The sequence below is a fragment of the Schistocerca americana genome, chromosome 1 (assembly GCF_021461395.2).
Source record: "Schistocerca americana isolate TAMUIC-IGC-003095 chromosome 1, iqSchAmer2.1, whole genome shotgun sequence".
Lineage (NCBI taxonomy): Eukaryota > Metazoa > Arthropoda > Insecta > Orthoptera > Acrididae > Schistocerca > Schistocerca americana.
The window spans coordinates 356192562-356214434 of record NC_060119.1 but is presented as its reverse complement, the minus strand read 5'-3'; positions in this window follow the sequence as shown (position 1 = coordinate 356214434).

Sequence of the window (21873 nt, the reverse complement as noted above, 5' to 3'; positions counted from 1 at the left end):
ACATTACGGGGCTAGAGACGGGACGACAGACGAGAATTATATCAGTCGTATAGCAGATGCCTCCCTTCTCAACTACGAAGATAAGGAGCTATTGGTGCTCCTTTGACTTTGTTTTATCCTGTTCGAAGGACCGCGAAGGAATTATCCGAATCGGAAGGAAATCAATAAATATGATGTACATGTATAGACAAACAAATGATTACAATTTCGGAAAAATTGGATGATTTGTTCAAGAGAAAGAGATTTACAAGTCCAGCAAGTCAGTAATGCGTTGGTCCACCTCTGGCCCTTATGCTAGTATTTATGCGGCTTCGCATTAATTGACAGCGTCTCGATACCCTTCTGAGTGATATGGTGCCATATTCTGTCCAGTTGGCGTGTTAGATCATCAAAATCGTGAGATGGTTGGAGGGCCCTGGCGATAATAACGTTCTCCATTGGGCAGAGACCCGGCGAAGTGGCTGGCCAACGTAGGGTTTGGCAAGCACGAAGGCAAGCTCTCGCTGCGTGAGGGCAGACATTGTTCTTGTTGAAATGTAAGTCCGGGACAGTTTACATGAAGGACAACAAAACCGAGCGTAGAATATCGTAGACGTACTGCTGTTCTGTAAGGCTGCCGCGGACATCAGCCAAAGAGGCATTGCAATGAACTGAAATGTCACCCCAGAAAACTTGTTAACGGGCTGTACGGCGGGCCCGCTCTTCGGAGCGTCAGACACGTCTGCACTTGTCATCGGCACTTAATTCAAAGCGGGACTCATCACTGGAGGCAATTCTACTCCAGCCAAAAGATTCCACGCCGAAGACTTGTCTAGAGACACCCCGAACAGCGGCAGACTACCAAACCTAATTGTCGGCTGCCATGTAGCCCAATAACTAGGAGTGATGGTCTGGGGTGCCATTTGTCCTCATAGTTGTCATGGTTGTCATCCGCGACAGCCTTATAGCATAACGGATCGTCGACGATATTCTACGCCCCATTTTGTTGCCCTTCATGGAAAGCCATCCTAGACTCACATTTCAGCAAGATAATACCTGCCCCCACACGGCGAGAGTTTCTACTGCTTGTCTTGGTGGCTGCCAAACCCTACGTTGACCAGCGAGGTTGCTGGTTCTCTCCCCAATTAAGAAAGATTGCGGTATTATGAGCAGTGCCTTCCAACCATCTCAGGATTTTGAACATCTAAGTTGCCAACTAAACAGTTTTTGGCACGATACCCCTCAAGAGGACATTCAACAACTCTATCAATCAAGGCCAAGCCTTGTTGCATAAGGGTCAGAGATGGACGAATACGTTATTGACTTTCTCAATTTTTGAAGGTCTTTCTCAAGAATAAATCATCCATTTTTCTGAAATTGCAAAAAGGTGGGGATTTAAGGAGATGGGACCTAGATAAACTGACAGAACCAGAGGTTGTAGCGAGTATAAGAGAGGGAGAGCATAAGGGAACATTTGACAGGAATGGTAGAAAGAAATACCGTAGAAGAAGAATGGGTAGCGTTGAGGGATTAAATAGTGAAGGCAGCAGAGGAACAAGTAGGTAAAAAGACGAGGGCTAGTAGAAATCCTTGGGTAACAGAAGGGAAAGCAGAAAGGTGGAAGGAGTATATAGAGGGTCCATACAAGGGCGATGTACTTGAGGACAATATTATGGATATGGAAGAGGATGTAGATGAAGATGAAATGGGAGATATGATACTGCGTGAAAATTTGACAGAGCACTGAAAGACCTAAGTCGAAACAAGGCCCTGGGAATAGACAACATTCCATTAGAACTACTGACAGCGTTGGGAGAGCCAGCCCTGACAAAACTCTACCATCTGGTGAGCAAGATGTATGAGACAGGTGAAATACCCTCAGACTTCAAGAAGAATATAATAATTCCAATACCAAAGAAAGCAGGTGTTAAGATATGTGAAAATTACCGAACTATCAGTTTAATAAGTCACGGCTGCAAAGAAGCAACGGGAATTCTTTTCAGACAAATGGAAAAAGTGGAAGAATCCTACCTCGGGGAAGATTAGTTTTGGTTCCGTAGAAATATTGGAACATGTGAGGCTATATTGACCCACGACTTATCTTAGAAGATAGATTAAGCAAAGGCAAACCTACGTTTCTAGCATTTGTAGATTTAGAGAAAGCTTTTGACAATGTTGACTGAAATACTCTCTTTCAAATTCTGAAGGTGGCAGGGGTAAAATACAGGGAGCGAAAGGCTATTTAGCCGGCCGAAGTGGCCGTGCGGTTAAAGGCGCTGCAGTCTGGAACCGCAAGACCGCTACGGTCGCAGGTTCGAATCCTGCCTCGGGCATGGATGTTTGTGATGTCCTTAGGTTAGTTAGGTTTAACTAGTTCTAAGTTCTAGGGGACTAATGACCTCAGAAGTTGAGTCCCATAGTGCTCAGAGCCATTTGAACCATTTTTGAAAGGCTATTTACAATTCGTACAGAAAGCAGATGGCAGTTATAAGAGTCGAGGGGTATGAAATGGAAGCAGTCGTTGGGAAGAGAGTGAGACAGGATTGCAGCCTTTCCCCGATGTTATTCAATCTGTATATTGAGCAAGCAGTAAAGGAAACAAAAGAAAAATTCGGAGTAGGTATTAAAATCCATGGAGAAGAAATATAAACTTTGCGGTTCGCCATTGACATTGTAGTTCTGTCAGAGACAGCAAAGGACTTGCAAGGGCACTTAAGCGGGATGGTAAGTGTCTTGAGAGGAGCATATAAGATGAATATCAACAAAAGCAAAACGAGGATAATTAAATCAGATGATTCAGAGGGAATTAGGCTAGGAAATGGGACACTTAAAGTAGTAGACGAGTTTTGTTATTTTTGGAGCAAAATAACTGATGATGGTCGAAGTAGAGAGGATATAAAATGTAGACTGGCAATGGAAAGGAAAGCGTTTCTGAAGAACAGAAATTTGTTAACATCGAGTATAGATTTCAGTGTCAGAAAGTCTTTTATGAAAGTATTTGTATGGAGTGTAGCCATGTATGGAAGTGAAACATGGACGATAAATAGTATGGGCAACAAGAGAACAGAAGCTTTTGAAATGTGGTGCTACAGAAGAATACTGAAGATTATATGGGTAGATCACATAACTAATGAGGAGCTACTGAAGAGAATTGGGGAGAAGAGAAATTTGTGACGCAACTTGACTAGAAGAAGGAATCGGTTGGTAGGACATGTGGAGCGGCGTGAAGGGTAAAAATCGCAGAGGGAGACCAAGAGATGAATACACTAAGCAGACTCAGAAGGATGTAGGTTGCAGTAGGTACTGAGAGATGAAGAGGCTTGCACAGGATAGAGTAGCATGGAGAGATGCATCAAACCAGTCTCTGGACTGAAGACCACAACAACAACAACAACAATCATTTGTTTGTCTGTACACGTACATCACATCAACCGATTTCTGTCCTACTCGGATAATTTCTTCGTGGTAGATCGATTTTCTTTTCTTTTCTTTTTAAGAGTGTATTTACTAGTTGAAAGCGAAGTCAACCTTCCCTATCGCTGATTCCTTTGTTTGAGGTCCGCTGTCTTCATGATTTGTCGAATTTGTAGTATTCTAACTTAGTGACTCATGTTCTTCCTGTGACCACAGTCGTCACTTAATTTACGGAAGGGAAGTCCTGTGCACCACCTGTGTATGAGTTATGTAAACTTCGTTGCCTGTGTCATCGTACTTTTAACTGTGTATCATATTTACTGAGATGGAGACCGTGGATAAGCCTAACAAGTGCGTACACGACAACGGAATACCGCCTAAAAACCACAATCCGCCTCGCGGTTTCCGTCCAAATCGGGCTCACCTTCTAGTCACTTAAGCTAGCGTGGGGCGCGTTAAATTATGTGAGCAGGTCGCTAAAATCAATGTCACTGATTTTTGGTTCTTATGACTCATAGTAGGAAACAGGAAAAGAATCTGCACTAAATGCGTATCATGTTGACTAAAGTTTAGTGTTCCGGGGTTGTCAACCGTTATCACCAGTGATCTGGCCATCAAACTGTCAGAAAAATGAAAGGAGACTTTTAGCACAACGTTCCGTTGATACTGTAGTGATTAAAGACGAAGCCTGCAGATGGTCAGTGATGACGGCAAAAATCCACCCTTACAGATTGGGAGAAGCTATCTCAGCAATCGCCTGAAATGATTTAACGAACACGCAAACCGAACACAAGTTCAGCACTTTCACTACAGCGCTACCTCATGCCATTTGTTGGCTGACATTAGATAGCAAGAATTATTTCGTCACAGAATTCTCATTCTTCTCTCCTTTCGAAGTAGCATAGAACGCTTACCACATACATCAGAAAAAAATCCGTCTTTTGCAACTGAATCATTTGTATAAGTGTGCCAAACATGTTCCATACATTGGTGCTAGGGTGCTAGGCATATTAAGTGGCACTCTTTTTTATGCCCTTTTCATGTACGGTGTAGCGACTATGGCTACGGAATCCTGTCATGAAGTATATACGATACCATTAATTATGTTGTTTTGGAAGTATTTATTAGAAATGCAGCCAATAATAATTAAGGGTTCAATGTATATAAAGATACGTTATGTATTCCATATTGTTTAGTCTGTTCTTATTCAGTTTTGTTGCTGAGTTTCAGGTTTATTCAAAAAAATTCCTCTGAACCGAGTAACAATTTATACAGGGTGATTCAGCTGCCCCTACCTAAGCATTTTATGCAACCCTCAACGCATTCAAAACCTGTGTGCGAAAGGTTCATATTCTCTCGCTCGCTACAAGCAAACTGTTAGCCCTATAGACCAATGGACAGGACCGTTTTTAGGGAATTTAAAGTAGTTAAATTTTGTACTGGAATTCATTTTCACCATAGGCCACGATTTTCGAATTATTCAAGAAAAATACGTTTGAACGTCACTTTTGTAAGTTTTTCTTGAATAACTCATAAACTACATCCTCTAGCGAAAACGCAAATCGGTACAAAATTTAGCTACATTAAATTTCCTACAAGAAGGTATTTTCCATTGTTTCTGCAGGACTATTATTTTGCATGTGGCGCGGGAGAGACGATAGGAATCTGAAGGTGTTGCAGGTTGCGTAAAACCTATAGGTAGGGACAGCTGAATCACCCTGTATATCATCCTACTTCCACACAAAAGCTACCTCATATTCAGGTCTAGGCCTGCTCCTGCGTTCTTTTCTATGAGAAAAGATTTTTCGAAAAATTATGTTGATCAAAACCTTCAGGCATGCATATCGCTCAGCAATGTTGTCCTTAATTTACATGCATGTGGTTCACAAGAGAGTCATTACAATGCTGTATGATCTATGATGAATGGCCAGTCACATAATCCTGACCATATGCGGTAGCTTTGGTTCACATTGCTTTTGCTTAAGAAACAATACGGAAGCCAGCATCGATTTTGTGGGTGTCTCTTCCATCACTTATCCTTATTCTGTGAAACATCTCTTTCCTGACAGTAAGTCCAACTACAATTTCGCCTAGTGACTAGTTATCTCCCTCATGCGTTAAACATTTTATACTATTATCAAAATGCGAAATATGGTAACACTTACAATTTTCCTTTGGATAATTGCGTATGAGTTGTATACCACTGTGTCAGACTTTCACAAATTCTTATCGTATTGCTATAATAGGAGCATCATTTCACATCAAGAGGTTGTGGTGTTATAGCCATAAAAGTATGATTCCTATTGTATCAGACGACAAAGAAATGTTCATAAAAGAACGTTTATTGAAGGAAGCTAATTCACACTGTACTGCTTTAAGGCCTCTACATTCCAATATGACTGTGTGATAAATGTTTTGTGAATATAAGTTCAGAAGCAAACATAACACACCAAAATTAGTTAAAACTGTATTTGTTATTATTTATTTATTTAATTTAATAACATACTTCAGATAACGATACCAAAGGTGTTTCTATATTTAAACTCCACTTTGCGTGTCGAGCATACTTCTTTTTTCATTCCACCAGCCTTTTATGAGATTTACTTTATTTTTACTTCGCAATTAATAGTTTTATTTATCAGGCACAAATCACAAATCGTATACCTCAGTTCATTCAGCGTGGTCAGCAAAAATATGACCACATTCTGTGTGTGTGTGTGTGTGTGTGTGTGTGTGTGTGTGTGTGTGTGTGTGTGTGTGAAATCTTATGGGACTTAACTGCTACAGTAATCAGTCCCTAAGGACAAACACACACACCCATGGAAGAGGGAGTACTCGAACCTCCCACATTGTGCACTGACTGTCTATAACATAACAATGACTCCCTGATAAGCTTGTCAGTCTTCCTTTACCTTTCAAAATACCCACCGTTTGTCGTGGCTTGGTCCCTACAGGTAGAACGAAGCAAATACTGAAGCACAAGGTATCTGGTTCTGACGTATTACCCAGCGCTGTTGGTAGTAACATGAATTTAGGTAGTTTGGTTGTAACCACCTGGAAAAATACTAACAATTTTTATGAAGTTTACTTGCCCCTGACTAAAAAACGTGAGCTCTTAGTAGGATGAAGATTATAGGACAACAGGACCGATTATTGCTGAACATATTGATGTACAATTAATCATATTAGTTCACATGTTGACTTCATTACAACACTTTTTGTGAAGATCAGTACATTACGTCTTTACGTCTATACTTGTAATATATGCACTGACTAACCATCTCACTTACGTGCTTGAAACTTTAAGTACACATTAAAAACATGTCTATCTAAAAATTAGACTACAATCATGTCATTTAAATCCCAACTTTTTAAATCTAGAATTATTTACATCTAATAGTCAAAATTAAGGTAACTTTTTATAATTAATCAGTATGTATTTTCCTCCTGTTGATGGTAGATCAGCGTCTGTGGTCTACTTTCTTCCAAATAGCACCCTAAAACATCTCAAAAGTTCAGATATCTGCCTGACATTAATTTTTTTGTGGTTAAAGTAAGTGCGTGAGAAAATTTAATTCTTGGGAAATACAGTTCAAGGTAATATTTGATCTATGATTCACCTCTGTTTCTCTTTCCCTTCTTGTTTCTCCTTGTTATTCTGGTGTATTTAGTTGCCACAAGGACCCGAATTTCAATTTTCGCCACCCTCATGGAATCAGCTGCCAATAGTGATTGTCTAATATGAAATCCAGCATATATTTCTATCATTTTCAGAACTCTCTAGAACTTAACAACTGCTAACTGCCCCACATTAAAAAAATTTACAGGCATAATAACTTTCGAGGACGACAAAAATAGCGGGAACTCAAACTGCCGGCCGCGGTGGTCTAGCGGTTCTAGGCGCTCAGTCCGGAACCGCGCGACTGCTACGGTAGCAGGTTCGAATCCTGCCTCGGGCACGGATGTGTGTGATGTTCTTAGGTTAGTTAGGTTTAAGTAGTTCTAAGTTCTAGGGGACTGATGACCACAGATGTTAAGTCCCATAGTGCTCAGAGCCATTTGAACCATTTTTTTGAACTCAAACTGCAGAAAAATTTATAAAGAAAACAACGCTAGAAAACTAAAGATAGGCAAGGGAAACATATCACTATCACAAAGAGTATCTTCCAACAGGGCTGTCAATTTGAAAAACAGTTGTATAGTATATGTTTCTCAAACAGGAGTCTAACGACAACGGTGACCTGTGAAAGCAGTAGAAACAGGGGTGTGGACGCATACCGAGAGATCTTTAAGCAGATTTTTAAACAACTTCTTTATGTCCGATTCCGTTCTTTTAACCACAGTTTTGTTCAATATACTCTAAGCTCCGATTTAACATGAAAAACAAAACAATAGATTTCTTGAAGCACTTTCACAGGCAAGCGTCCTTAATACAAGTATGGCTTGTTTCAGAAATTAAAGCTAGTAGTCATTCGTACAATTATTTATTTGCAGAAGCTTTTCGAATGTATGTCCACATTCTAACGGATGACTGACTGTTATTTCACAATTGATGAAGCTCTTCTTTGTCTGAATTTTCCTTTCTTTGTCGCAATTTTGTCTCGTAGTAGGGAATATCGCATTCATAATACATCGTTTCTCCGTTTGTTTTGTGTAACCTGCAAGCCCAGGGTAATGCGAGTCAGCACACACTATACATTGTGCGCAATCTTTTTTCAGAGGACTTACGGCTTTGGTAAACAAAAGTGTATTTATGTGACACTTCATTTTCACGATTCTGAATGAAAACCCCAGGTTTGGGCAAACGCTGTATTGCAGAGGCAATGTACACTAATTCGGAAACACCTGATGAGGAAAAGATTCTGATCTCTCATTGTATAGAAATTCTCACAGAGTAACGTGTTTCGACAGCTTTAAAATACCAGTCAATCTCCTGAAGATGAAGACATATCTCTTCGAAACGCACCTGGGATGATGTGCTAGTAACGCAACAGGTGGCTGCTTTACTTTAAAACAGTACATAATGTAACTAGAGTCAGGGGCTTCTCAGCCTTCATTCCAGAAAGGGAGTAAGCGTGGACGTATAGTACAATTAGTCGATAACTTCAGCAAGTACCGGAGAAGCAAGACAGGCCCAGGAAAAAGTCCCACTTGATATCTTGACTCTCAAGGAACGAGTCTAGTGGCATTACGAAGGAACGGTCTACCTAGGCGCATAAGTGTGTCTTCTCGCTATAACAAGTTTCATCTATATCAGTCAACAAAATTGCAGAAAACCAGAAAGTTTTAGTGCACATGTGTCCCTACGCAACGCGGGAATTTATCACGTACGAAGAAATGTGATTGCTGTTGCAAATCTGCGTGTTCGCAAATATGTACACTCAGAGATTTGTCACCTTCAAAATAGGACCTATCTGAGTCAACGCTACTTGCATTCACTCCTCCCACTACAGCACATTTCTGTGGGCCATTTTCTGTCTAACTGCGTAGTAGCTCCGCCGTTTTTACCTTGCAGCCGAGCGCAAGAACACGTCCGTAGTAGACCGCTCGTCCATACCACTGAGTTGATCAGACCGATACAGCTCTACATCTGCATCTACAAGGATACAATACAAACCACATTTAAGTGCCTGGCAGAGTGATCATCAAACCACCTTCAAAATTCTCTGTTATTCCAATCTCATATAGCACTTGGGAAAAACGAACACCTATATCTTTCCGTACGAGCTCTGATTTCTCTTATTTTATAATAGTGATCATTTCTCCCTTTGTAGGTCGGTCTCAACAATATATTTTCGCATTCGGAGGAGAAAGTTGGTGATTGGAATTACGTGAGAAGATTCCTCCGCATGGAAAACCGCCTTTGTTTTAATGGTGTGCATACCAAATCCTGTATCATTTCAGTAACACTATCTCCCCTATTTCGCGATAATACGAAACGTGCTGTCCTTCTTTGAACTTTTTCGATGTACTCCGTCAATCCTATCTGGTAAGGATCCCACATCGCGCAGCAGTATTCTAAAAGAGGACAGACAAGCGTATTGTAGGCAGTCTCTTTAGTAGATATATTACATTTTTTAATGTCCTGACAATAAAACGCAATCTTTGGTTAGCCTTCCCCACAACATTTTCTATGTGTTCTTCCAATTTAAGTTGTTCGTAATTGTAATTGCTAGATATTTAGTTGAATTTTCGGCCTTTAGATTTGACTAATTCATCGTGCAAACGAAGTTTAACGGATCACTTTTAGCACTAGCGTGGATGATCTCACACTTTTCGTTATTTAGGGACAATTGCCAATTTTCGCAACATACATATATCTTTTCTAAGTCGTTTTGCAATTTGTTTTGATCTTCTGATGACTTCACTAGTCGATAAACGACAGTGTTATCTGCAAACAACTTAAGATGGCTGCTCAGATTGTCTCCCAAATCGTTTATATAGATAACGACCAGCAAACGGCCTATAACACTACCTTGGAGGGCGCCAGAAATCACTTCTGTTTTACTCGATGACTTTCCGCAGTTACTGTGACCTCTCTGACAGGAAATCACGAATCCAGTCACGTAACTAAGACGATATTGCATAAGCACGCAATTTCACTAAAAGCCGCTTGAGCGGTAAAGTGTCAGAACCCTTCCGGAAATCCAGAAATACAGAATCAGTTTGAAATCCCTTGTCAATAGCACTCAACACTTCATGCGAGTACAGAGCTAGTTGTGTTTCACAAGAACGATGTTTTCTAAATCCGTGTTGACTGTGTGTCAATAGACCGTTCTCTTCAAGCTAATTCATAATTTTCGAACACAATATATGTTCCAAAATCCTCCTGCATATCGACGTTAATGATATGGGTCTGTAATTTGGCGAATTACTCCTACTGCCTTTTTCAGATGATGGTGTGACCTGTGCAACTTTCCAGTCTTTAGGTACGGATCTTTCGTCGAGCGAACGGTTGTATATGATTGTTAAGTATGGAGCTATTGTACCAGCATACTGTAAAAGGAAACTAATTGGTATACAGTCTAGACCAGAAGTCTCTATAGAAAGATCAACATAGTAACAGATGAAATCAGAAAGCGCCGAGCCAAATTTTATACACACATCTACAGGATGGAAGACTCCAGAACAGCAAACAAATTATTCAATATTATAACAAGGAGTAAATGTGGCACAGAATGGCTGAAAGAAGTCCAGAGGGGTCTACAGCAGACCAACATAAAAAATCTCGAAGATCGCACCGAGTGCCGGCATAAAATCACAAGTGTGAAGTTTCGGGAAAGAACATCGCGTCAGCCTGGTAAAAAATGGACAGAGGAACGGAAGGAGGAGCATTCTGAGAGGATGAGGAGGTTTTGGGAAGCAAAGAAGAAAAACATCCGAAGATGAAATTATGAATTCAAGTTCAATCGCTCTCCTAAAGGGGAACAATCGTTATAATAATATATATATATATATTATGGTTGCACCTACAGTACGGCTATCTGTATCGCTGAGGCACGCAAGCCTCCCCACCAACGCCAATATATATATATATATATATATATATATATATATATATATATATATATATATATATATATATATATATCCCCCCATGAACCACGGACCTTGGCGTTGGTGGGGAGGCTTGCGTGCCTCAGCGATACAGATAGCCGTACTGTAGGTGCAACCACAACGGAGGGGTATCTGTTGAGAGGCCAGGCAAACGTGTGGTTCCTGAAGAGGGGCAGCAGCCTTTTCAGTAGTTGCAGGGGCAACAGTCTGGATGACTGATCTGGCCTTGTAACACTAACCAAAATAGCCTTGCTGTTCTGGTACTGCGAACGGCTGAAAGCAAGGGGAAAGTACAGCCGTAATTTTTCCCGAGGGCATGCAGCTTTACTGTATGATTAAATGATGATGGCGTCCTCTTGGGTAAAATATTCCGGAGGTAAAATAGTCCCCCATTCGGATCTCCGGGCGGGGACTACTCAGGAGGACGTTGTTATCAGGAGAAAGAAAACTGGCGTTCTACGGATCGGAGCGTGGAATGTCAGATCCCTTAATCGGGCAGGTAGGTTAAAAAATTTATAAAGGGAAATGGATAGGTTAAAGTTAGATATAGTGGGAATTAGTGAAGTTTGGTGGCAGGAGGAACAAGACTTTTGGTCGGGTGAATACAGTGTTATAAATACAAAATCAAATAGGGGTAATGCAGGAGTAGGTTTAATAATAAATAAAAAAATGGGAGTACGAGTAAGCTACTACGAGCAGCATAGTGAACGCATTATTGTGGCCAAGATAGATATAAAGCCCACGCCTACTACAGTAGTACACTTACTTTACTTTTTCGTGTCCGGAAACTACAATTTGTTTGCCCAATATTGGGCAATGTCCAATGCTTCTTCTTTAGCCAGCCATAGATCGTCGAGGGTGCATCTGTGCGGGCAGGCTGAGCATTGTAGGACATGTTCCATGTCCTGTCGAGTGCCGCAGTCGCATTTGTCGTCATTTTCGTCCAACAAACCCCATTTGATCAGATTAGATTTCACAGGAGCCATCCCAGTTCTGATCCGGTTAAGCATTCTCCAGGTTTTCCAATCATCAGAAACGCCGCTTGGTGGGTTCTCTCGTAGTGGATAGTAGATGGGGGGCTCATCTAAGGCGCAACTTAGGAAACGGCGTCTGGATTTGAGTCTGCTGGGGCCACACTCTAGGCCAAATATTGAGTGACGAGCATCAAACGTTTGTTTTAGCTTCTCGGTATGTTCATGGGCTTTCCTACGTGAGTCAGGGTTTGTGAAACCTGCGGCCCTGTAAAGATTTTCTATGGGGGTAGGTTTCATGTAGCCTGTCACTATCCTGCGTGTTTCATTCAAGCTAATATCTACCTTTTTGCGTGGGCGGATCTGCACCATACCGGGCAGGCATATTCGGCAGTTGAGAAGCACAAAGTTTGGGCTGAAGTTCTGACCGCGGTAGGTTTGGCACCCCATTTGCTGTTGGACAGCTTTCTTACTAGGGAATTTCGTGCTTCTACTTTTTGCGTGTTTTTTCGCAATGATATTTGTATGTCAATGTTCTGTCCAGCACGACGCCAAGGTAGGTGGGAGTATCTGTGTGTTCTAGTGATGTCCCATCCCAGGTAACATTGAGCCTGTACTTTGCCTGCCTGGAGTTCAGATGGAATGCACTCACTTGAGTTTTGGAGGGATTGGCTTTTAGAGACTTCTTTTTGTAGTAGGTTGACATTATAGAAAGGGCGGTTTCTAGTTTCTCCTCGATGGCTTCAAACCTGTTGCCTTGAACTGTTATTGGCAGGTCATCTGCATATACAAAAGTTTTGGATTTGTCTGGAGTTGGTTGGTCATTTGTATATATGTTGAATAGGATTGGCGCCAACAGGCTCCCTTGGGCGAGCCCATTTTTCTGATTCCGCCATCGACTCTTTTTCCCCTCAAGCATTACGAAGAACTGTCTATTTTGGAGTAGGGATTTGATTATCTTGACTCGGTGGTAGTCTTTCAGGGTCTCGTAGATTTTATGCAGTAGTGTCCGGTGATCTACTGTATCATAGGCGGAAGTTAGGTCGACTAGTGCCAGCCCGATGATTAGTTTATTCTCAAACCCATCCTCGATATGTTCCGTCAATGCTAGAATTTGACTGGTACAGGACTTTGCAGGTCTAAAACCTACTTGGTGTGGAATTAGCTTCGAGTCAACGATCTTCTCTATTCTGTTGAGGATCAATCTTTCATAGAACTTAAACAGATGGCAGAGAAGGGTTATGGGTCGATAGCTCTTCGGAGACTCTGGGTCCTTCCCGGGTTTAAGGAGAGCCACCACTTTTGACTTCCTCCACAGTTTCGGGGTCTGAAAGGTTTCACGGCACAAGTTAAAAACTCCAAGTATCCAGTCCCTGTCGCCAAGGTCGAAGTTTTTAATCTGTTCCACGCAAATATCATCAAACCCAGCGGCTTTCCCATTCTTCGTGGTGTTTATGCCATTGTTCAACTCTCTCATGCTAAATGGTTTCTGGAAGTTGGTGTTTTCCGTTGGCAGTAGGCGTATGATTTTAGTTTTCTGACGTTTGGAGTTGAACTTGCCGGTTAGAAGGAGTTGGTTGGCCACCTGGTTTGGAGTTACGTTGGCCGGGGCCTTGCTTAGCCTTGGGTCACCATCCAGTTTCTTAATCAGGTTCCAGGCTATTTTGCTACTGTGGGACATATCCATTCTTTCTAGGGTTGCTATCCACTTCTTCTCGCGTGCCTCGCTGAGGGCTGACATTAAAGCTTATAACACTACAACAGCATTTACGTAGCTTACGTAATCAAATACCAAATTTGGTTTATTACTTATTATGCCCCGACAGAACAAATAGTCCTGTCACGGAAAAGCCGCGTATAACACTTCCGTCTGTCACTGCTATACCATAACCCTAAAGTAGGAGGCAGGTCGTAAAATATAATTATCTAATAAAAACAATTATGGTATAAAGCAACAGAGCAGTGTTACCCTCTGAGAGGAATTTTGCTAGGTTGACCGTGCTGTACCTAACGGGAATGGCTTATCGAAAATGAAAGTCAGAATTACGTAAATATTTGAACAGTACGAACAAAATTTTGTCTATCTGTACTGTTCAACTGAGAAAGAATGCGGTCGCCAGCCTAACTAGGCAAGAGAATGATTAACATTCTCGTTTAAGAAAATAGTTATTAGTAACTATAACGGATCCACACAACCTATACTTTGTCACACGCGAGTGCAGTGAACTATTACACATACATATGTTTACGGTAAGATTGGAACTATCAGAGCAGCAGAAACAATTTGCAAAATTATAACAGCTACCGAAACACACTATTACTTTCAGGGCTTACACAAAGTGAATGGTTTTTATAACATTACTATTAATATGCACTTCTAATACACAAGAGAGACAAACACTTAGCAAACATGAGTATATAACGTTTCACAACTGCAGCTTTCTCACTTTTACTACATCGAAACACAATGTTGACAAAATTGCAAAAAACTGACTCACCTTTTAGAATTTACTACAGACAACAATGTGATCATTTGTTTTATAAGCCTCAGTCTTAAGAACTTTTAATTTTGAAGTTAGCAACAGCACTTTAATAAGCAGTTTTAATAGGAATATTTTCAGCAAACAACATTTACTTTAATTCACTCTCTTGCCACCTTAATTTTAACTTTCTTTTTACTATGTTGAAGAGGCATTAATGAGCAAAACATTGGGCTTTAATGTTCTTTTAGTAAGGGCACTCGGATATCACTTTAGCTCAAACGGAGAGGAACCTGAGAGGTGTTATGATGAGGAAAAAATCAAGGTAGGTACATAAATTCAGATAAAATTTACCTTATATTTGAACACACTAACACATCCATTAAGCTGATCCTTCACTGTACATCATTATAGCATTCCGATGCAATGATTGCGCAATGTGGTGGCAACTGCATGTTGGTAGGTGGAATTGCAGGCAGAATTGCTGGATTGTCATTTCTTGGTGGCGATGATAGGTACAAATTCCAGAATAGTTCCAGCTATTTATCCATTCATCCGAGGCATTGGAAAGAAGCAGAAAAAGCCTCTCTCGGAACCAGCACAATATGCATCTTTTACATGGCAGTGCTCCGACTCGTAGCTCGCCTCCGACTCGTAGCTCGCCTCCGACTGACTATCAGTTCCACCTTTTCTACACAGGCCAGCCACAATTTGCGTGCGCTACACAGTTCCGTTCCCGAGGGGAACCAATACACCTTTTACATACAAACTAACTAGGAACCCTAAGTGAGGACCAGCAGTTTACATAACAGTAAACATTTGCACATATAGACATTTCTACAAAAAATTATTCACACAAAATTACTATTATATACAGTAAGTTTTGTTCCCTCCAAATGGGGCAAAGCATTCAAACGACTGCATAGAACCAAACCATGACATCAAAGTTTGTGCAAAGAAAGAAATATACAGTTTTATGCTATCGAAACAATCACACACATTTACAAAAGCTCAGCGATGTAACATTAAATGAAACAAAGGCGAAATAAATCGGTACAACATTAGAGCTATGGTGTGAAACACGTATGTAACGTAGCAGCGATGGTGAGGCACGTTAAAATCTTTGACCAGAGAGCCTATTATCGTAGTTAGTCTGCGCTTGACCGCGCGAGTGTTGCGAGCAGTACAGTAGTAGTCGTCGTGGAGTTCGCTAGTAGTCGCAATGTAGAGCAGTTCGCCAGTAGTCGTCATGTAGAGCGGTCGGTCAGTAGTAGCAGCCCAGTCCGGTTGTGTGATGTAGTCTGTCGGCAACACTGGTCAAGATGCTGAATGAGGTATATTGTTAATTAAGGTAATCATCAGTTAATGTAAAGTTTATTTATTGTAATTAATTTCCAACAAGTGCCCCAATAATAATTTTGATTTCAAAGCATTTTACAAAAAAAATTTTATTTAATTGAACTAACGATTTCGTTCCACTTCCCTTAAAGAAAAGTTTCAGTTAAATTACAAAAAAAAGGAATATTATTATTTGCAATGCAGTTCCTCCAAGCCGTGCGTAAGAATAAGAGCAGAAATTTGACTAGCAGTTACAATGAGGTAAGAATTTAATTCTGATTTTTGCACAGGGCCAAAGACAGATATTTCGGTTTAATTGAATTATCATTATTGCTGAGATTGTTTTATCACTGAATTGACTTTCATTTTTTTTGTGGGAGCTTACACCAGAGTCAGATTGCGAATTTCACATTTTTGTTGCCTTTGTCAGTACATTTGATTGCAGGGAGGTTATTCTTGGGTCCCATTTATTATTATATTTTTTATTTAAATATTTCTGTGGGAACGATATTGCTTCTTGGCTCCATTTCTATTAAATATTGTCGTACAAAATTTTTGTGGGGAGGTTACAGGTGTTACAAGCTGTGCCACAGGTGATGGTTTCGTCGCTGAATGGGTCTTCCGCGAACAATACTTGATACTTCTCCAGGATGTCCTTTGAGGTATTTGAGCGCCCTGGGATATAGTGTTGTCTGCAACCCCTAGGAATATAGCGTCTAGATACCTTTCGCAAAGTCTCAACAAAGATAAGATAATTATTTGGTGTTGGGGTCAGACTGGCTAATTCCTCATCCAGCACTTGGGAATATTCTGACCACCTAGCCTTTTTAAAGTTGAATCTCCTACGGAAAGGTATTTTGGTTGTTTTGATTGTTGAGTAGACTTGGATTCCAATAGGTCGATGTTGTGTCTTTGGGATTGCATCATATACTCTTTTGCAGCAGGTGTCGTAGATGTTCCGGCTGACGAAGCAAATATCGGGATTGTAACCTCTCTTCCAAATTTTGCTGTTGAAGGAGCAGGGGAGCTTGGGGTCGTGGAGAAGTGAGAGGTTGTTTGCCTCAGCCCAATGTTCTAGCAGCTGAACATTGGCGTCTGTCTCGTCGTAGCCCCAGGTGGTGCTGTGGCTGTTAAAGTCGCCCACAACGAAGTGTGTCCTTTGGTTGTTGAAGCTATCTGGCGTTGAAGTGTGTAAGTTCTGGCCGGGGGGTTTATATACGGAGCATATTGTAAATGATCCACTCTCTATCGCTAACACTTCAATGTTGTTGCTGGTTGTCTTACTCGTGGAAGAGAGCAGCATCTCGGGTCTGGTAAATATTGCGCTCCCATACCTTATGTGAGGTGCTTCTACTGCCAAGCGCATTCCTTTGATATTGGGTTTGTTTGCTGTTTCATCTCTATGCGTTGCCTGCAGGCACAGTACGTCCCACTTTTCTGATTGGCATAGTTGCGATATTACATCCTCCTTGTTCTTGGTGATTCCCTCGACATTCAGGCTAACGATCGTCAGGGTTGGTCCTGAAGAGGACCTGTTTTAGTTTTTGGCTTTTGATTGCATTGGTTTCCGGTGGTGGAAGGTTTTGCCGTTGTCCGATTGGGCAACGTTTCCGGGGAGCGCCGGCATTTTACTTTCTTCTATGTAGCATGTCAGTAAAATGCACACGTGGAGGCACCTTCCTTGCTCCCCACAGCAGTACAAGTTTATATTCCAACTAGCTCTGCAGATGACGAAGAAATTGATGAAATGTATGATGAGATGAAAGAAATTATTCAGGTAGTGAAGGGAGACGAAAATTTAATAGTCATGGGTGACTGGAATTCAATCGTAGGGACGGGAGAGAAGGAAACATAGTAGGTGAATATGGATTGGGGCTAAAAAATGAAAGAGGAAGCCCCCTGGTAGAATTATGCGCAGAGCATAACTTAATCATAGCTAACACTTGGTTTAAGAATCATGAAGGAAAGTTGTATACATGGAAGAACCTGGAGATACTAAAAGGTATCAGATAGATTATATAATGGTGAGACAGAGATTTAGGAACCAGGTTTTACATTGTAAGACATTTCTAGGGGCAGATGTGAACTCTGACCACAATCTATTGGTTATGAACTATAGACTAAAACTGAATAAACTGTAAAAAGGTGGGAATTTAAGGAGATGGGACCTGGATAAACTGAAAGAACCAGAGGTTGTACAGAGTTTCGGGGAGAGCATAAGGGAACAATTGACAGGAATGGGGGAATGAAATACAGTAGAAGAAGAATGGGTAACTTTGAGGGATGAAATAGTGAAGGCAGCAGAGGATCAAGTAGGTAAAAAGACGAGGGCTAGTAGAAACCCTTGGGTAACAGAAGAAATATTGAATTTAATTGATGAAAGGAGAAAATATAAAAATGCAGTAAATGAAGCAGGCAAAAAGGAATAGAAATGTCTCAAAAATGAGATCGACAGGAAGTGCAAAATGGCTAAGCAGGGTTGGCTAGAGGACAAATGTAAGGATATAGAGGCTTATCTCACTAGGGGTAAGATAGATACTGCCTACAGGAAAATTAAAGACACCTTTGGAGAAAAGAGAATCACTTGTATGAACATCAAGAGCTCAGATGGAAACCCAGTTCTAAGCAAAGAAGGGAAAGCAGAAAGGTGGAAGGAGTATATAGAGGGTCTATACAAAGGCGATGTACTTGAGGACAATATTATGGAAATGGAAGAGGATGTAGATGAAGATGAAATGGGAGATATGATACTACATGAAGAGTTTGACAGAGCACTGAAAGACATGACTCAAAACAAGGCCCCCGGAGTAGACAACATTCCATTAGAACTACTGACAGCCTTGGGAGAGCCAGTCCTGACAAAACTCTACCATCTGGTGAGCAAGATGTATGAGACAGGCGAAATATCCTCAGACTTCAAAAAGAATATAATAATTCCAATCGCAAAGAATGCACGTGTTAACAAATGTCAAAATTACTGAACTATCAGTTTAATAAGTCACAGCTGCAAAACACTAACGCGAATTCTTTACAGACGAATAGAAAAACTGGTAGAAGCCGACCTCGGGGAAGATCAGTTTGGATTCCGTAGAAATGTTGGAACACGTGAGGCAATACTGACCCTACGATTTATCTTAGAAAAAAGATTAAGGAAAGGTAAACCTACGTTTCTAGCATTTGTAGAGTTAGAGAAAGCTTTTGACAATGCTGATTGGAATACTCTCTTTCAAATACTGAAGGTGGCAGTGGTAAAATACAGGGAGCGAAAGGCTATTTACAATTTGTACAGAAAGCAGATGGCAGTTATAAGAGTCGAGGGGTATGAAAGGGAAGCAGTGGTTGGGAAGGGAGTGAGACAGGGTTGTAGCCTACCCCCGATGTTATTCAATCTGTATAGTGAGCAAGCAATAAAGGAAACAAAAGAAAAGTTCGGAGTAGGTATTAAAATCCATGGAGAAGAAATAAAAACTTCGAGGTTCGCCTATGACATTGTAATTCTGTCAGAGACAGCAAAGGACTTGGAAGAGCAGTTGAACGGAATGGACAGTGTCTTGAAAGGAGGGTATAAGATGAACATCAACAAAAGCAAAACGAGGATAATGGAATGTAGTCGAATTAAGTCGGGTGACGCTGAGGGAATTAGATTAGGAAATGAGACACTTAAAGTAGTAATGGAGTTTTGCTATTTGGGGAGCAAAATAACTGATGATGGTCGAGGTAGAGAGGATATAAAATGTAGACTGGCAATGGCAAGGAAAGCGTTTCTGAAGAAGAAAAATTTGTTGACATCGAGTGTAGATTTAAGTGTCAGGAAGTAGTTTCTGAATGTATTTGTATGGAGTGTAGCCATGTATGGAAGTGAAACATGGACGATAAATAGTTTGGACAAGAAGAGAATAGAAGCTTTCGAAATGTGGTGCTACAGAAGAATGCTGAAGATTAGATGGGTAGATCACATAACTAATGAGGAGGTATTGAATAGAATTGGGGAGAAGAGGAGCTTGTGGCCCAACTTGGCTAGAAGAAGTGATCGGTTAGTAGGACATGTTCTGAGACATCGAGGAATCACCATTTTAGTATTAGAGGGAAGCGTGGAGGGTAAAAATCGTAGAGGGAGACCAAGAGATGAATGCACTAAGCAGATTCAGAAGGATGTAGGCTGGAGTAGGTACTGGGAGATGAAGAAGCTTTTTACTATTCGCGTGGGCTCATGAAGTAAGTGGTCGAAATAATTGTCAGAGAATGCATTTAGCACAATTTCGGATGATGTTTTATGCATACCTTCAGAATAAACACGTATTTTCGCCAACATATCGAGAATAATTTTAAGTCACGACCAACTATAATCGTGTGAGTCGGATACGTGTTTGAAATCAAAACTCAAGTTTTCTGTGAATGTTTCAGCAATATTATCATCTGAATTTGAAGGTCGGTGAAAGAATCCAATTATTATTTTATTCTGTTCACCTCTGCCCATACTAACTCTCAGGAACTATCTACTTCAATTTCACGACAAAATAAACTACTTCTAATAGCAAGAAACACGCCACGGCCATCCGTGTTTAGCCTATCCTTTCGGAACACCGTTAGGTTCTTCGCAAAAATTTCGGCTGAGCATATCTGTGGCTTTAGCCAGCTTTCAGTGCCTGTAACGATTTGAGGATCAGTGATTTCTATTAGCGCTTGGAGCTCTGGTACGTTATTCCTGTGTTCGGCCTGCACCCTTTGTGACTGAAGCCCTTTTTGTGTTTTCCAAATACCCTCCTACCTAAAACACCGCCCATTCCACGCCACACAGCCCCTGCTCCCAGCGTAGCCGCCTCCTGCGTGTAGTGGACCCCCGACCTATTTAGCTCAAAGTTTTAAAGGAATGGAACACACCGTAAATGTTAGGCGCTGTGAATCCAATCTAAAATGGTGTGAGCGCGTGTGCAGAGGTAGTGAGCAGGCAGGTACATGCAGGCAACAGTTTTGGAGAGCTAGACTGTTTCTTTGTACGTGACCCTGTAGAATTTTGCACATAGGGAAGCTGGCGCCAGGAAAAACCGTTGATTGCTGCAGGGTGGAAATCAACGGTCCAGCCAGATTTGTAGAACTAAAAAACGCCAGAGCCCACCAAAAACTAAGCCAACGAGTCAGGGTCCTCCACTTAAATTGTTTATGCCCTATAAATACAAAAATTACTTCCTAAATTCAAAACGGATAAGCAAACAGAGTCGATCTCGCACTAACTCATCTGGAAAGGTTAATTATCTTTTCAAAGGCGCAGTTAATATACGCAAGATTGCATTAAAAGCTTAAGTAGCGTGGGAGGAGGTACCTGCGCCTGATTGGCTAGCACTGGCCAGAAGATGGTACGGCTCGCAGAAGCATTTCGTCCAGAGCACTCGAGGACGGCACTCGCCAACTCTTCATTCTGGAAACTCACGACCTAACTTGTGGATTTGACTATAGTATTGCACTACATTGACGAGATGTTGTGTGTCATTTAGTGTCCTACCTGGAACATAGTCGTTTTAGTCCAAACAATGGTAGCACAACATACAAGCAGTGCGCCCGCAGAGGTAATCAGAATGTACTGTGACACGGGTAAGAATTTAGCTTTGTTTATTCCACATTGAGAATCCGATGGTGACTTTGGAGCTTTCATTAGCTTCTACTGACGTTGTTGCACATGTTCTATGCAATGTGTTGTGTAACAGGGCACAGAAGTGAAGGTACAGGTGGGCGTCAGTTGTGCTTGCGCAATACGAAGCAGATCTCGGTCTGCTGTTTTCCACAGGTTACAGAATCCGCAAGCGCAATACGACATCATTCTAAACCTTTAACGCACACGCCTTGCACCATCGCAAGGTCGGAAATAATCACGCACTAATACTAGGTGACCAACAGTTCGTTAGAAAATCGAGAAGTATCGCTTCTGTCGTATGTAGGTCGTGTTGAAAACTGCCACTTTCACGTCGAGTAGCGCACGCAGCAAGCAGAAGTTATCCCGAAAGGTGACATACCGTGTGTGGTGTCACCGCCAGACACCACACTTGCTAGGTGGTAGCTTTAAATCGGCCGCGGTCCATTAGTACATGTCGGACCCGTGTGTCGCCACTGTCAGGGATCGCAGACCGAGCGCCACCACA